We start from the raw sequence: 12,010 nt of genomic DNA on the forward strand, positions 1-12,010 counted from the left end.
TCTAATTGTTGGAGATGTTGGTTTAAAGTGTTGATTTTGGCTCTTTCTTCTTTTTTGATGTGTGCATTTATTGCTATAAATTGGTATCTGATCACTACTTTTACTGTGTCCCAAAGATTTTGGTATGTTGTGTTTCATTCTTGTTTGATTCAAGGAATTTTTGAATTTTAATTTTGATTTCTTCTCTTACCAGTCTTTTTCAAGGAGAGTGTTGTTCAGTTTCCATGTGTTTACTGTTTTTCTGTTGATCTTCCTATTGTTGATTTCTAATTTGATAACATTAGATCTGAGAAGATGCTTTTCAATATTTCAATGTTTTTAAATTTATTAAGGCTTCCTTTATGGCCTAACATATGGTCTATCATGGAGATTGTTCTATGTGCACTGGACAAGAATGTATATTGTGCTGTTGTTGGGTGAAGTGTTCTGTAGATGTCTATAAAGTCAAGTTGGTGGATTGTATTGTTTAGCTTTTCTGCATCTTTGTTGAATTTCATTCCAGTTGTTCTACCTTTCACTGAAAGTGGTGTATTAAAATCTCCCCTTTTGACTGTGAAGCCATCTATTTGTTTTTTCAAATCTTTTAAAGTCTGATTTATTAATTTTGGGGCTCTCTCATTGGATCCATAGATATTTATTATGGTTATTTCTTCTTGTTCAATTGATCCTTTAATCATTATATAATGCCCTTCCTTGTCTCATATGGTGGTTTTTGTCTTAAAGTCAGTTTGATCAGAAATTAATATTTCCACTCCTGCTCTTTTTTGGTTGCCATTTGCTTGACATATCTTTTTTCCAACCTTTGATTTTTAGCCTATTTTTGTCTTTATCTCTAAGGTGTGTCTCTTATAGACAGCATATTGATGGGTTTTGTTTTCTTATTCAGTCTACAACCCTCTTTCTCTTGAATGGTGCATTTAATGAATTAACATTCAGCGTAATTATCAACAAGTATGAATTGGTTGCTGCCATTTTGTTATGTGTTTTTTCATTGTGTTCCTGGTTTCTTGTTCCATATAATTTTCTGTGCTGAACTCATTATGTTTATGAATCGTGTTATCATTTCCTTTGTTGCTATAGTTGTAGTGTTTGCTAAATATTTGTGCTTCCCCTCTTTTTTGTGATGTGAAGGTTTATCATTTTTCTTTGAGGTTACCCTGTGATTTATAATTTTCTCCCTGAGTTTAGAACAGTCCATTCTATCTTGCAACTCTCATGACTTCGTCACCATTTAGAAGTTCTGTAACTGCACAGTATTTTTCCTCTCTTTGGTTTGTAGTGTCCTCATTTGCCAACTGATGTTTCTGGTTCCCTGTTTATAACTTGTAAGCTTATTATACTTTGGATGTGTCCATAGCTTTGTTGGTTTCTGGGTTATGTCATCATGTGTATTAATTGTTGATTGTTGTTTGCTATTATTGATTCTCTGTTCAAAGGATTTCTTTTAGAATCTCTTGTAAGGTTGGTCTGATTTTAACAAATTCTCCTAATTTCTGCTTATTTGGAAATCTTCTAATTTCACCATCATATTTGAGGGACAATTTTACCATATATATAATTCTTGGTTGGAAATTTTTCTCTTTCAGTGTTTTATGTATATCATCCCATTGCCTTATTGCTTGCATGGTTTCTGCTAAGAAATCAGAGATTATTCTTATTGGCTGTCCTTTGTAAGTAACTTTTTATTTTTCCCATACTGCTTTCAGGATAATTTCTCTGTCCTTGGTTTTGATGAGTTTGAAGATAATATGTCTTGAAGATTTTATTTGGGGGTCTATCTTGTTAGGGTTTTGTTGGACTTCCTGAATGGATATATTCTCATCTTTCATCATATCAGGTAAGTTCTCTTCCAACAATTCTTGGACAATTTTCTCAGTGGTTTTATCTTTCTCTTCCTGTTCTGGAATTCCAGTGATATGTAGGTTATTCCTTTTGACAATATCCCACATGAACCATAGGCTTTCTTCATTTTGTTTTGATCTGTTTTTGATTGATCCCTTTCCAAAGAAGTTTTCAGGTATTTGTCTTCAATCTCATTAATTCTGTCTTCCATTGCATCAATTCTACTCCTTTGCCCTTTCAATGTATTATCTATTTCTGAAGTATATTATTAATCTTCTGCATTTCTATCTGTGGATTTTAAATCATTTCTAATTTTTCATTTATTTTGTCATTTTGTTCTTGTATTTTCTTCCAAAATTCTTCCAGGGTTTTGTCTGTGTTTTTCTTAATTTTGTCAGTGTTTTTCTTGATCTGTCTCTCAATCTTTTGAAGATACCTAAATGTAATTCTTGTGAATTCCTTATCAGGGAGTTCCAGTGCTGCTTCTTCTTCAGGGATGTGTTCTGGGTCTGTATCCTGTTCCCTTGTTTCTACCACTATATCTTGCTTCTCTGTGTGGAATATGATGGTTTGTTGTTTCCAAGACTTTGTGATGTTGTTGTATTTAGATCTCTGTTAACTGTTTGTGAAGAGCTGCTAAGGCTGAGTCAGGCTATTCTTGGTGGTTGTTTATCGTGGGCCTATTGATGGAGGAGGAAGTGGTGGCTATCATTCAGTAAGTGAATCTGTAAGAGGTGTGGCTGTAGTGTGTCCTATGGGACAGTTGTTGTCTCTCACTCAGTTAGACAAAAATAACAATTGAATAACCATCAAAAAAGTAAATGCAAAAGGCCAAAAAAAAAATTGTATAATCACAGAGAAACAATAACCAAAAAAGAAGAAGAAGAAAAAAAAAAAAAAAAAAACAATATCTGGGGAGAGGGCAGTAAAAGAAAAAAGGCAGAATAGGAGAATAATGAAGAAAAAAATGGGAAACATGTGAAAAGAAAAACAAGGTACAGGGTTAACCACAGGAAAGAAAAAAATGGAATCAGGCACAGGAAAAGAGAAAAATCTGAAGACTAGAACCTTGGAAGGGAAGAATAAAGAATAACAATAAAAAGGACAATAACAATAACGATGATAATAATAATTTTAAAACATACAAAAACAAAAAAACTAAAGAAAAAAAAATCTGGGCAAGGCAAGTCAGGGTTTGTCTGAGCACCCAGATTTTGTCTGAGCATACAGACTGGGATGGAATTCCTGCCAAACCAGAAAGTGGGGGTAGGGGGTGAGGGATGGCCACACCTCTGTTCACCAAGAGGGTGTGGGGCACAAGAGTAACAAGGGTGATATCACACTTTTACAGTTGTTGGCATCCAGAATGTCCTTGCAGTTCCTGTCAAATGGAGATGATTCTTAAGTCCCCAGAATCTGGGAGAATGCTGTCACTTTAAATATCCAAAATGGTTGAACTGCTTGTAAGCATTCAAAATGGCTTTGCCCTCTGGACAGGCAAAAGTCCACAGTTTAGCTCACCTTCCTCTTCTCTGCTTCCCCTTTTATTCCCCAGCCACCAGAGCAGTCCACCATGCATCCCTGGTTAGCAGGCCTGACTTTTAGTTTAATTCTTAGGTCCTAACACCACTTAGCAATATCCAAGATGTCTGTGCCATCAGGATCACTGCCAGACCGCAGCTCCATATGTCTCCTCTTTTGGGGTTTTCATTCAAATTCTTCTACTAGTTGGAGTTTAGTCCACTTCTATATCCTTCCCTTAAAGCTCAGTGTTCCAGGATTATCTACGTATCTATGTTAATTGCTTCCCTTTTTCTTTGTTGGAGAGGGTCTGTGCAGTCTTTCTGCCTATTCCACCATCTTACCGGAACTCTCGCAAGTTTTCTTAAGCGTTGTATTTTATTTATTTTTATTTTTAAAATATACATACTGTATTTAGTGATATTATTATTCAGGATGATTTAATAAATCAGCTAGTAAGTATTCAATAAAATGTATTGAATTGAATGGTATCAGTGGACAAAACTTTGCTTTTGAGTTGTGGTGCTGGCAAAAAATGCTGAAAGTACCATGGGCTGCTAAAAAGAACTAACAAATATGTCCTGGAGGAAATGCAGCAGGAATGCTCCTTGGAAACAAGAATGGCCAGACTTAATCTCACCTACTTTGGTCATGTTGTCACAAGGGACCCTCCCTGGAGAAGGATGTCATGCTTGGTAAGGTGGAGGGTCAACGAAAGAGGGGAAGGCACAGTGAGATGAATTGGCACAGTGGCTGCAGCAATGAGTTCAAGTATAGCAAGGATCATGGAGTTGGTACAGGACTGGAAGGTGTTTCATTCTCCTGTGCATAGGGTCGCTGAGTCGGAGACAACTTGATGGCGCCTAACAACAACAACAACAACAGCAACAGTGGACAAAATATTTATTGAACTTCATTTTCAGCATGGATTTAAAGGAGCTCTGCTAGCATAATGCCTAAGGCACTTGACCAGAAGACTGACGGTTCAAACCCACCAGCCACTCCTTGGAAGGATGGTTGGGCAATCTACTTCTCCAGTGATACTGCCTCGGAAATCCAAGGAGGGGTTGTTATGAGTCACGTCTCAATCACATTGAACAACAAAAACAACAATGGATTCTGTTAAAGAAATAGCTGCTAGCTTATACAATTGTCTGAGAATCACATACAAAATACTGTGAAGAGACAAACAATAAATGTTTTTGAAACTTTTTTCAAATTAACCAAACTTGTCAAAACACAGGCCTGCTGGGGAAAAAAATATCATGAGCTTAAACTTATTATATATGGAACTGTTGATTTTACTCTGACTCAGTCATTGCATTAATGAAGAATTATTGAACAATCAAAGACAAACAAGTGCACTATAATAACTAGAGAAAATGGGTTGTATGAGCCACAGAAGTAGTTTTTGTATAAGAAATATACCAATTATTTGGAATCCTGGAAAGTCGATATATGAGTTTAATATTTCAGGTGGAATGACTACAAATAGATTTATTTTGTTGATATCTTTATATTTATATCAAAATGATCAGGAACAAAAGTTTACTTTTGATTTTGTGGCAGCCCTTATGAGTGGGTGGTCGTTTATCTTTATTACTTTTGTCAGGTCAGAGTTTGAAATATATTTAAATATGATAACATATCTTCACTATATTCAGTTAATAGTACAGTTTTTTCTAGTTCCATTTTGAATATTTTACTAGGCTTTATCAACATCTGTGATATTTGAGGTTTTAGAAGAAAAATATAGTTGTGGTTGGGATTTAACAGAAGTTTTAGGCTGTAAACTGGAGAATTTAACAAACAAGAAACTCATCATTAACTATAAAATTAAACATAGGGAGAATGAAACTACTCTTTTACTGTTTAGTTTGGTGTACTCATAGGTGATGTATGTAAAGCAGGCTTTGAGCAGGTTGGAAACAATTCAGGATGGGCCTGTGACTGAGGGAAGCAAGGACAGTATATGTTCCATAGCATAGCAATAAAATCTCTTGCATGTGGAATTTTGACCCAAGTAGGAAACAAGCAGTGGTGCCCCACTCACAGATCGTGGCTGAGTGGAGCAGATTTGAATGTGCATTGTTCTCCATAGTTGGCCAACATCTTTTTTTGGAAAAAAAAAAGAAAAAAAAGAACTTTTTATTGTAATTTGAGTGAAAATTTACAGTGCAATTTGGTTTTCCATCCAACTATTCATACACGTTTTGTGACATTAAAGACAGTCCCCTCAATGTAACAGCCCTCTTCTTACTTCCTCCTCGTGCTTACCATGACCATTCATCCTCTTTTGTATTCACTCTTGCCTTCTGAGCATTATTCTTGGGCATATGCTTCTCTTTAGATCCCATGCAATTGATTGTTCTAATACATGCATACCTCTTTGTTCACCCCAAATGTCTGTTTAGCTGGAAGTTGAACCAGGAAGGTGGGTTCAGTTCTTGGCTTAAAGATTGATTAAGGACCATAGCCTCAGTGGTTCTGCCAGTCTCATCAGACCAGTAAGTCTGGTCTTTTTAATAATTTTGAATTTTGTTCCACCATGATAAGCATAAGACTCCTCCTAAATGCCAGATTTTGTGCTAATCACTTTACATGTGTAGCTATTACCCGATTAACCGCTATGAAATGAGTATTACAGTTATCCATGTTTGATGTGAGATAAGTATATAATCAGACAAAGAATACGACTTTAAGCAAAATTCTAAGTACAAAATAGTACCATATGTTTGTAAAACATTTAAACAATTTCAAAGCATTTTATTTCCTTGTTATAAATTCAAAGTATAGTGTGTCATTGAAGCTCAATATATACTAGGTGTCAAACAAGGTAAGTAATATTAGCTACAAGGGATTAAGAGTTTTATTTAAGGTTATATACTAAATAGATCAAAAAATAGAAATCAAATTCCATAACTCTCTCTTATATGCTGTTCCATCTCTACTAATCCTGCCATTGTCAAAGCAGGTCATGAAGAAGAAATCCTCACTGATGAAGTCAGATAAGTTAACTTTAAAACATCAACCAGAATTCTACAGGCAGCAGAGAATGACAGGCATTGCAGGCAGAAAATACACTTGAAGAAGGACTCAAGGAAAGAAGCTCTCCAAATGCATTTAAGAGGCAACATATAATCCAAGTTGGTTAAACCAGAGATTTTATACCAAAAAAAAAAAAAAAAAGAAAGAAAGAAAGAAACCAAATGGCTGAAAACTTTCAATGACAAAAAATTTAATATAGAAAATATACATTTAAATCTCAGCTACCTGAAATCTCTCCTCTAGGACAAGATAGATAAGATAGATATAGATGATAGATTAGATGATGATTATGATAGAGAGAGAGATAGAGAGATAAATAGACAATAGACACCTGCTGTCAAGTCAGCTATGACCCATGATAATCCTACATAAAACAGAACAAAACATTGTTCCTTCTGTGTTATTCTCACCATCACCAGCATGCTGCAGCTATTGTGCCAATCCACCTCACCAAGGAGCTCCTGTGTCTTCACTGGCCCTCTACTTCACCAAACATGATGTCCTTTGTCAGTAACTGATCAATCCTGATAATATGTCCAAAGTAAGCCAGTGGGACAATGTGTTTTGTAATCCACAGGTTTTCATTGGCTAACTTTCAGAAATAAATCACCAGATCCTTCTTTCAATTCTGTCTTAATTTTAAAGCTCTACTGAAACCTGTGAGTATGGGTGACCCTGTTGGCATTTTATTTTCCATAAAGTATATAAAACTCCACTACTTTATCTATTAGGATGTTTTAAATGCAAGCCAGTATTCTTTCATTTGTATTCAAGATAAATTTTTTAAAAGTTTTGATTTTATACATAATTTTGCAGTTTTTAGCATGTGTCTTCACCTCATTGCTTTTAACATAACTTTAATAATTAAATGTTCTTTTACTTTAAAAACCTGAGAATATTGTCTTGTATACCTACATTGGCCAAAGTATACGTTCTTTTCCTCCACCATACATTTTTATGTGATCTAGATAGTAAACTATACTGTGGTTAGTTACTAAGAAGAAAATAAGATAAATTATGAGCCTTGCAGGGAGGGGAGGTATTTACACAAATTGTTTCTGTTTGAAAATGATGTAAGACTAGAAAGCCCAATTTTACGCTCATGCACTTTTCCTTCATGTATATCTTCCAGGAAAATCTCTCTACAAACACTGATACTATGCTAAATTGTTTATATGAAATGGTAAGAAAGCTTTTAATGACTATAAATGTAATTCTATAGAACTTTACAAAGTGATTTTGATCCTCTGTAGTTTCTATATTATCATGATTGTTATCTGCTCACATAGACCAATCTGTCCAGGACTTCAGTTACCCCTTTCCAAAGAATAATAGTAACCTGGTATAATTCTAGTACTTAAAAGTATTGGTGCTAGATGGCAAATTATATGGGTTAAAACAAATGTTTTTGAAAGCTGTGAAAAAAAAAAAGACTCAATTGGTACAGCAAAATACATAAGTCTTGTTCCTCATCCTACACTGGTGAGCAGTGACTGGGATCTTAAAAGCTTTCAAGCAGCCATCTAAAATACAGCTAAGGGTCTCCTACCATTGGAAGTGAAGAAGAGTGTAAAAAACTAAGGGCATTTGAAAGCAATCAGCCCTAGGACGTGATGGACCTCCAAACCAGAAGAACTAGATGGTACCCAGCTACCAATGCCAACCACTCAGGAAAGGATCGAAACTGGAGATCCTGGATAGAGTGGGAGGGAAAACGTGGAACAAAACACAAAAACACAGTTAATGTTCAGAATTACTGCTAGGATAGAGTCTGGTGAGACCCCCAATACTATGGCCCTGGGATACATTTTGGGCCTGGAATAAAACTCACTCCCAGGGGCTACCTCTCAGCTCAATAGTAAACAAGATTTACATGCAGACCACTCAACCTAGAGTGATACACATAATTTATGGAAATGTACGCCTTGGAGCAATCGACCATGGGGCACCAGAAGGGCAACACTCACACAGAGACAATGTAGAACACATAGGAGTGGGTAACTATGAGGGACTTGAGGAGGGTTACTGGACAGGGAGGGGAGGAGACTGGGTTAGGGTTCGGAATGGTAAATGGGGAGTGCAACTAAATATACATGAAATGTTGAAGGTAAAACAAACTCTGCTCTGGAAACTTGCAGCCAAAGCACAATTAAAAAAAAAAAAAAAAAAGAGTGAGAGAGGAAGCACTGGAAGAAGACAAAAGCATGAAGAACTGACAGACAGAAGAGCTATTGGATCAGTGGGAATAGCATCAACAGAATTCTCAGTAGTATTGACAGTTATTAGAATCCTGATGGAGGCCCTGAGCAGGGGTTATGAGCCAGCAGCAGTGAACAAAATTTGGTAAAGAGACAGATTTTAAAGCAGATGCACAGTCTGGAAATACAGGAATCAAAAAACAAACCACTGTGACAAGTCAATTCCGACTCATGCAGACTCTGGAGGACAGAGAAAAACTGCCCTATGGTGTTTCCAAGACTATAAATCTTCATGGAAGCATTCTGGCTCCTCTTTCTGCCATGGAACAGCTGGTAGGTTTGAGCCACCAATCTTTCTGCTAGAAACTGAGCACTTAACCACTGTACCATTGGGGTACCTTATGGAAGATAGATAGCCACCTACATTTCATTCATTTTAAAATTCTTCCTTCAACCATTAAATTAGAAATACAGAAATGTTTTAGAATGAGTCTTTTTTTTTTTTTTTGCCTGTACAAAACACAATGTAAAATTGTCTTGTCCCCAGATTTTATCCAATTTTGTTCTCTGTTTCTCCCCCCTCCACTATTTATCTCATTTGCTTATATACTTCTTATTTATATCCCCAAAATCTGACTTACATTGCAACCATAGCAGGAAAAAAATTCCCCTGTGAAAAGTCACAACCTCTCTGCTGTAAAAACCAAATACAAATCTGAACTGAGAAAGGTCATATTTGGAAATAAAAATCTCAATGATTTGCAGTTTAACACTCTCTGAAGTACTCTAAATTCTATACTCGTATCAACATAACCAGCAGGGGCCTATATGTTCTAACTACACTAACTTGCCCCTTACAAAATTCCTTCCACCATAATTTCCACTGAAATTTTATGCTCTTGAGTATTATTTCTGCAGTTACAGCTATTAGGTGGACTCCCATTCTTTTATCTTCATGTTTTCATCAAGAACAATTCCACTGCCCTTCATTATTGAAGCAACAGTACGGAAACAACAAGGTTATCCAGTTTTCTCTGCCACATAAGAATGATTATCAGATTAATAAAATTGGTAAGAATCTGCCATTCTTTTCTCCTTTAAAGTAGCCTGTAGGCTTCCTTTCTTTGCATTGTGAAACTCAATGGGCCAAGCTATGCTCCTTCAGAGGAATGCCTACAGTTTTCTAACTGCCCATACAGTGCTGGCAAACACTTCTGAAATAATAGAAAAAGGGGAAGAATAATCAAAGTGCATAATTCCACTTTCCCGAGGGTTATCATCCTCCCAAAACTCCTAGTTATAGTTACATACAACTCACTACTGTATTTGATATAAAAAATGTAGATGATTCTGTTTTTTTGCATCATTCAACCAGAAATCTCCTATAAAAAGCTCTTCTTGAGAGTGGTTAAGAATTCCACAGAGATAAAGTAAATGTTACTCTTAACATATTGCTTAATTTTGATTTATATACAAAATAATTAACAACTTTTATTTCTCTTATGGCTTCTCAAAAAGCATAGATATAGATTTGAAACATCTCATAGTAACTATGTTGACATGTGATTTGTTGTTGTGTGTTGTAGAGTTGATTCCAACTTATAGCTACCATGTAGAACAGAGTAAAACTGCCCCAAAGAGTTCCTAGGTTGTAGTCTTTACAGGATTAGATCACCAGGTCTTTTCTCCCACAGTAACGCTGTTGGGGTTGAACAAGTGACCTTTTAGTTAACAGCCAAGTATTTAACCATTGCACCAGCAGGGCTCCTTTATGTGTAATTTAGTGGTGTATTTTTCACTTCTATTTTGTCATTTCATTGCTTATGCTTTTGTCGTAAGTCACCTCAAACCCACTGTGAAAACAGGCAGAGTAGATTGATTATTGTCAGTAATGGATGTTGTTGTTGTTGTTATGTGCCATCAAGTCATCTCTGACACATAGCAACCCTATGCACAGCAGAACAAAACACAGACTAGTCCTGTGTCAGCTCCATGATCCATGCTATACGTGAGCCTATTGCCACTGCCACTGTGTAAATCCATCTTGTTGAGGGCCTTCCCCACTTCTGTTGACCCTCCTTGTTACCAAGCATTACTTCCTTCTCCACTGAATGGTCCCTTCTCACAAGACCAAAGTATGGGAGACGAGGTCTGGCCAACTCATTTCCAAGGAGCTTTCTGGCTGCAGTTCCTCCAGAACAGATTTGTTAGTTCTGTAGCAGTCCATGGTACTTTCAGCATTCTTCACCAGCACCATAACTCAAAAGTATCAACTTTTCTTCGGTTTTCCTTATTCATTGTTCAGCTCTCACAGACATATGAGGCTATTGAAAATACCATCACTTGTGTCAGGCTCACCTTAGTCTTCAAAGAGACATCTTTGCTCATCAGCACTTGAAAGAGGTCCTTTGCAGCCAATTGGCCCAGTGTTATACATTGCCTGATGTCCTGACTGCTACTTCCACTGGTGTCAATTGTAGAACCAAGCAATGTGAAGTCTTTGACAACTTCAATCTTTTCTCCACTTAGCATGATGCTGCTTATTGGTCCACTTGTAAGGATTTTTGTTTTCTTTATATGGAGATGTAATCCATTCTGCAGACTATAGTCTTCAATCTTCATCAATAAGTGCTTCAGGTCATCCTCACTCTCAGCAAGTAAAGCTTTGTCATCAGTACATTGCAGGTTGTTAATGATTATTCCTCCAATCCTGATGCCATCTTCTTCATATAGTCCAGTTTCTCAGGATTATTTGCTCAGCATATAGATTGAATAAGTATGGTGAGATGATACAACCCTGACTCACTCTCTTCTTGATTTTAAACCATGCAGTGTCCCCTTGTTCTGTTTGAATAACAGCCTCCTGGTCTATGTACAGGTTCATCCTGAGTACAATTAATTGTTCTGGAATTCCCATATTTCTCAATGCTATCCACAATTTGTTATGATCCACACCATCAAACGCTTTTGCATAGTCAATAAAACACAAGTAAACATCTTTCTGGTATTCTTTTATTTGAGCCAAGATCCATCTGACATCAGCAATGATATCCTTGTTCCATGTCCTCTTCTGAATCCAGATTGCACCTCTGGAAGTTAGCTGTCAGTGTACTGCTGCAATCATTTTTGAATTATCTTTAGTAAGGTTTTACTTGCGTGTGATATTAATGACATTGTTCTATAATTTCCATGTTCTGTGGGATCACCTTTCTTTCAAATGGGTACAAATATAGATCTCTTCCATTCAGTTGGCCAGGTAGCTGTCTTCCAAATCTCTTGGCATAACCGAGTGAGTGCCTCCAGTGGAGCATTCTTTTGTTGAAACATCTCAGTGGGTATTCCATCAATTCTTGGAGATTTGTATCTCATAAATTTCTTCAGTGCAGCTTTGACTTCTTCCT

The sequence above is a fragment of the Orycteropus afer genome, unplaced genomic scaffold, assembly GCF_000298275.1.
Source record: "Orycteropus afer afer isolate SDZICR_OR568_19922 unplaced genomic scaffold, OryAfe1.0 scaffold00033, whole genome shotgun sequence".
NCBI lineage: Eukaryota > Metazoa > Chordata > Mammalia > Tubulidentata > Orycteropodidae > Orycteropus > Orycteropus afer.